This window comes from Diadema antillarum, unplaced genomic scaffold (genome assembly GCF_040938485.1).
Source record: "Diadema antillarum isolate AM-2024a unplaced genomic scaffold, OU_Dant_1.0 scf00000189, whole genome shotgun sequence".
Taxonomy (NCBI): domain Eukaryota; kingdom Metazoa; phylum Echinodermata; class Echinoidea; order Diadematoida; family Diadematidae; genus Diadema; species Diadema antillarum.
Window position 1 is genome coordinate 575,988 of NW_027271078.1, and position 6,644 is coordinate 582,631.

Sequence of the window (6,644 nt, forward strand, 5' to 3'; positions counted from 1 at the left end):
TTTTTTCATGTACATTCATATTCTGTTGATATGTGTGTGTCATATGCATCATTTGAATCGTATTGCATTTCGAAAAAGAATGTAAATAAGTCAAAATGAATTCTACTGTTCATTTCCTCTTCGATCTGTCATTTTAGAAAAGGAAAGACTACTAAAGACTGAATTTGATTAGCGTTGCCACTATTTAGTTAAAAAATAAGAATAAGTCACTCATACACTCTGTATTTGCACAGTATATGTTATATTAAAGCTTTATAATTAAGATGTCAATAGGAAATGCCATACTTATCAATTCACCTTTTTAATCAACGACAGCAGACTGCACGTCAGCAGACTGTCATGAATTTGTATAAACATTGATTACCCTAACACCTAAGAAGTCCGCTGAATAATTATGATTTTCTCGAAACCGATAGCTTCCACAGCAGTTCGAATTAAGAACAAATTTGATATAACCATTGGTTCGTTTTTCTAGTTTCGATATGTGCAAGGAAGTCTTTTGTGATGCTTTGAATTGACGGATTTTGTTTCAAACGCTGATCTCTAGGCAGCATGATTGAGTGCAATTGACCTGTAACTCTTTGCCTGCTTGTAGAGCCGCCGATTTCCGAAAAAAAAATCATAGTGTTGAACACTCTGTCAAAAGTCCCTATAAAGAAAGGGTTAGTGAAGAGTTTCCCCAAACAATGTAAAAAAAAAACTGCCACACAGTCTGTGTAAGAATTTTAGAAACTGGAAGGGGGATAACAAAATACAGTAATACCAAAACCAGCCAACGACTTTAACTTACAGGCTTGGGAGCGCACGGGCCACGTACAATGTCGTGAAACTTTACACAGGAATTGTGATATAAAAAATATGTATGTCAATATCATTAAAGTAGACCGATGAGTAATGTTTAATGATAACCAACATAAAATATTATAGAGCTACAATAAATCTGGATTGGTCTAGATTCGTCTGCAAAGCTAATAAATTCGATGAATGCTTTACCCCGTTCGTTTCATGTTTGTTGTGTTTCTGTATGCAAATACGTCACAACCTGTTACAGAATTGATAAGACCATCCTATATCGAATGAAAAAGCAATGTTTTATTCTATCAACTTCAAATTTGAGCTACGTCGAATCCATGGAGTAAGGCCGAGAAGATAGAACACTTTGGTCTTAAATGGGACCTGAGTAAACAAGAGAATTAAGGGGGGTATAAAGGACGTTACATCCTACGAGGAAACAGTAATGTCTGTAGAACCTGAGTATTATACTACATTATTTGTATCTGTGGTTTCGTATTATTTAACATAACAAGCAAAACAAAAAGAGAAGTTTTTTACCAACAATATGGAAATCATAATCCCTTCCTTGGATATACACGACAGCTATGTCCTTTGGAGATCGCTAATTACGGTAAAATATTTGACTTTTACAGCATGAATTTATTTTCAAACGTATAGATTTCATCAATAACCAATTACTGTCTAGGAAAGGAACACAAGAACAATAATGTGCACAAGTCAGTAGGAAAAATCCAGTTTGTATATTCAGCAGTGTGACCCATTCATAATTCATGAAATTATATGATACAGTATGATTCAAAATTCATACTTGACCAGTTTGATTACTATCTTATTTTGAGTATTGTATAAATAATAAGTTCGGGTCCTGAATCTTGACTTCGTCTTAACGAAATGTCATCATGACTATGTTCGTATATTTGGCAGTGATACTTAACAACATTTACTTTCTCATTGCAAGAGGAGTCTTTGTATAGTTAAAATCAAAGGCGTTTATTTCTCATTTATTTCTCATTGAAATATTACTATTCTCTCCAAATGTACATTACATGTCTGTTCATACATCTCTGTTCATACTTCACATTACTGACATTATCGATTATGTAACATGTGCCTCGCTCGTGATTTCTGTATTATCTCCTGAACTTCCTTTGTACACATTTGGTATCTCTGCTATTGTACACTGCATCTGACTTGTACCTCGCTCGGGTGATCACGCAACTCTCAAGAAGTCTGTGCCGCGGACATTGTTTTCTTTGTTTTTGTTTTTCTTTTTCTTTTCACTTTTTGGCGTTTATATTTCTCCAATTCACAAATTGTCATTCCTTTAATTACATAACCAAGTAAGAAATAATCTCACATCCGCATCTGGGAATCTACACCCTACAAGCAATGCTTCTATGTAGATTCCTCATATTTCACATGTTTTATCGTCTTATAAGCTGTACTTGACAATTCATCCAGGCTTTTGTATTGTGATGTTTATGTTTTATGTATTTGTTGAAATGTGGAATATGGAACAATAAAAAACAAAAACAAAACATGAATTCAATATATAGTATTATAAAGAATGCGTTAGCGAAGTTCGAGAAGAATTGGACAATCCGTTCAAAAGCTAATAAGTACTTTCAAGTTTCGGTCTGATCCATAGTTATTAGTAAGCAAATAATTAACGTTGGTGAAGGTGATGGGACAAACTATCACTTCCGAGGCGATCTGGATGTATAAGTTATCTTTCCGAAGCGCAGCTGAGGAAAGATAGCGTGTACATTCAGATCGCCGAGGAAGTGATAGTTTGTCTCATTGCCTGAAACTGAAAGTTGATTATTTACTTTATATTCCACATCTAGGGTCCTAGATATTCCACATCTGAAACCGTATTAGCTGTCTTAGGGTATCCTCAGTGGGCTTAGGCTACGTAGTTTACTTTAGACGTATGCGCGTATGACAAAACAACGAATTTGCTCCGCGCCCCGCGCGTGGCACCGAAATAAAAGTGCGTTGCACTGTACAGTTGTCTATCACTTGACCCAGGTCAAATGATAGACCACAGTGCAACGCACTTTTATTTCGCGCATACTCAAAATCGTAAGCAAATAATCAACGTTGGTGAAGGTGATGGGACAAACTATCACTTCCGAGGCGATCTGGATGTAGCTATCTTTCCGAAGCGCAGCTGAGGAAAGATAGCGTACACATTCAGATCGCCGAGGAAGTTATAGTTTGTCTCATTGCCTGAAACTAAAAGTTGATTATTTGCTTTATATTCCACATCTAGGGTCCTAGAAATTCCCATTTTATTCCACATCTGAAACCGTTTTAGCTGTCTTTAGGTATCCTTATTAGGGCTTAGGCTACGTGCGCTTAGATTACAAAACAAAACAATGAATTTGCTGCGCGTACCGCGCGGAACCGAAGTGAAAGTGCGTTGCACTGTGTACTATCAAGTGACCTAGGTCACATGATAGTCCACAGTGCAACGCACTTTTATTTCGCGCGTACTCATCTTGCGTTAGGACTGTGTGGACTGTGTGGAGATCAGCGAAACAAAAGGGACTATCAACATAGAGTGGAACAAACTTTTCTTCTCAGGTGATGTGATGGGCAAAACTATGCTTCATCACGTGATCAGCTCTGGACCAATCCTATTGCAACATTCTTAGTATGTGGAATATAATAAGTTATATCACCTGTTAGGACTGTGTGGACTAAGAGATCAGCGAAACAAAATGACTATCAGCATAGAGTCAGTGTGTGACGAACTTTTCTTCTCAGGTGACGTGATGGGCAAAACTACGCTTTATCACTTGATCAGCTTTTGGCCAATCCTATAACAAGATTCTTAGTATGTAGAATATAATACATAATATATGCCATTGCTGGATAACAAGGCCACCACTCATCCATACTGTCACAACAGCGGAAAGGTTACAAAGAAGAGAATAGCGAATGTTTGATGATTTCAGCTATACCTCCTTCAGAGGACATGCTGAGTAAAATTACCATTAACATGTTGGTGACAAATCTAGAGAATATTCTGTTGTTGTTTTTTTTAAAGGAATTCAATACGATGGTGGAATTGAAAAATTGTGAAAAGTTCAGCCCCTTCAACAGTAAGAAGTACTATATTGTAGCCTCAGTACACATGTAAATGATACATATAAAAACTGATAAAAAAGTGAAAAAAGTTATAATGGTCAGTCATTGACCACTGATGAATCTCGTGACCTTTAAAAGATTAAAACTAATCTAATCTTAACACACAAAGCTACGTTACATTTACAATGTGTGTTATAAATCAGCTTGGGCCTAGATTAGTGTTACAAACGCGGCAAAGGTACACAATATGTACATGACAATGAAGATAAAACACAAACACATCACGTCAATAAAATAACATGAAACTGATCAATGGATTCCAGTACTGCACTTTGCATTACCCTACATGAAGCCTACATTATATTACATTACATTACATTCATATTACATTACATTATATTACATTACATTCACATTACATTACATTACATTACATTACATTACATTACATTACATTACATTACATCACATTACACAATATTACGTTACATCCATGAGACGTTTTGTGACATTGTGACACGCTTGTCATTACTTCGCTGCTAACATGATGTTCGCACTCGTGCGCGCGCACGCACGCACACTCCAACACACTAGCGCAAAACGAGAGCAAAAGCAAAGTCATCGGCGCTTTCTCAATAAAACTTTGACAGCGCGGTATGCTCATATAAGACAACGTGACATTGATAACGTTAGGCCTATAGAATAAATGTCAAAAATTAAAGCAATGTTATGAACTGGAAGTGCACATTATAATGGGTTTTACAGAACACACACCAAACTGTCTTTAAGAGCTCTTAACGCCATATTCAACAGAAACCCCATAACCCCCCCCCCCCCCCCCCCCCTTGCTGCTCGTTATTCCGAAAGTTCGTTATTCCGAAGGTTCGTTATTCCGAAGGTTCGTTAATCCGCAACACACAAATTTCCTATACCTAGAGGCTCGAATCAAAAAATGAAAAAGGGTTCGTTAATCAGACCATTTGTGGCGTTATTCCGAAGGTTCGTTATTCCTAAGGTTCGTTAATCCAAAAATGAAATAGGGTTCGCTATTCCGAAGGCTCATTTATCCGAAAATGAAATAGGGTTCGTTATTCCGAAGGTTCGTTAATCCGAAAATGAAATAGGGTTCGTTATTCCGAAGGTTCGTTGATCCGAAATGAAATAGATATGATATTTAATAGAGAAATGAAAGATCAGATGAAGGATTAGAATGGAGAATGTGACTTTCGAGCCAAACAATTATGGTACGTCAAGTTTCACTGTTAAATTGTTATGCAAAAATGCAGGTTCATGTGATGTTATCCCATTAAAAATTCGACCTCTTTCTGATTCATCTTTTTAGGGGCTTGATGTGAAACTTTAATTCAAGTTTAATATCTAAATTGTAATGACATGTGTGTAAAATTATTTCTTTTAACCAAAACAAGCATATGTATGCCTCCATTCTAAATTAAACGTGAGACCATTCCTAATCCTGTAAATAGGTTAAGTTATCATTTAAACTGTTCTAGTATGCTTGTTCTGTTTGTTTTTATCGAGTTTATACGCTGCTCTTCCACTGAACTTGATTTAGAGGATTAATGTCTTTTGTACTGTTAGTCTTTTTTGGTGATTTGGGCATACATCATTTCTACGTCAGTTTTGGGCATGTCTGCCGATTTGCGTTTTCGATGCTGCAAAACAGCGCGAACTATCAGAGCTATCAATATTGCAGCAACCACAGCGGCGATTATGCAGACGCTCAACACTTTTACAGACACAGGCTCTTTGGAAGGGGGCGGTCTGGTCGACGATGAGGGCGCCCTGGTGTTGGTCTTGTCCTCTGTCGTCGTTTCGTCAGGAATCAGCAGGGTGACGGTCTCCGTGACGTCACCTGGGGAAGTGGTTGTCTTGGAATCTGTCGCGATGGTGCTGGATTGCTCTGCTGCTGTGGTGGCTGTTGCTTCAGGGTCTTCAGGAGAAGTTGTCTTCGTACGAGCAAGGTCTGTTATTGTGGTTGCGGTGAAGTCTTGAGTTGGCGTTGTCGGTTGATCTGTACTGCTACCCCCTCCCTGTGTTGCTGCTGTTGTTGGTTGTTCCGTAGTGGTGCCACCTTGCTGGGTTACTGTTGTTGGTTGTTCCGTAGTGCTAGCTCCTTGTTGGGTTACTGTTGTTGGTTGTTCCGTAGTGGTGCCCCCTTGCTGGGTTACCGTTGTTGGTTGTTCCGTTGTGCTATCCCGGGGCTGGGTTACTGTCGTGATTGTTGTCGGTTGACCTGTAGTAGTGGATCCTCCAGCCATCCGGAGTACCAATATGACGACTAGAAGATGCGTAAACAGATGAGAATCCATTCTGTCGGCCATCCTTTAACTGAAAGATAATAATTATCCTCATGATAATTTTTGAATGAACTGTTAGGTGACCTATCTTTATTATTTCATCTTTATTTCTCTTATTCATTTCACAGACTCACGGTTATTCATTCCATGACCGGCTGTTTGTAAGAAATAGTATTTCAAAATAACATAAGGTTTTTCAGTTCAGTTCAGTTCAGTTTTTATTTCTGCATTTCAAAATCAATACAAATCAACAAATCAACAAAATACTTACATAGTCATTTACACAGCTAATATTCGTAACGTTTGGATCTTACATACATTTTCTTTTTTTTTCAAGAACGAATATCATACATGAAAGGAAGCAATAGGAAATGATAAAAATGAAATGCAGGGGACCATCATCATAAGCTAAGCTTGACGAGAAAGATGGCCCCA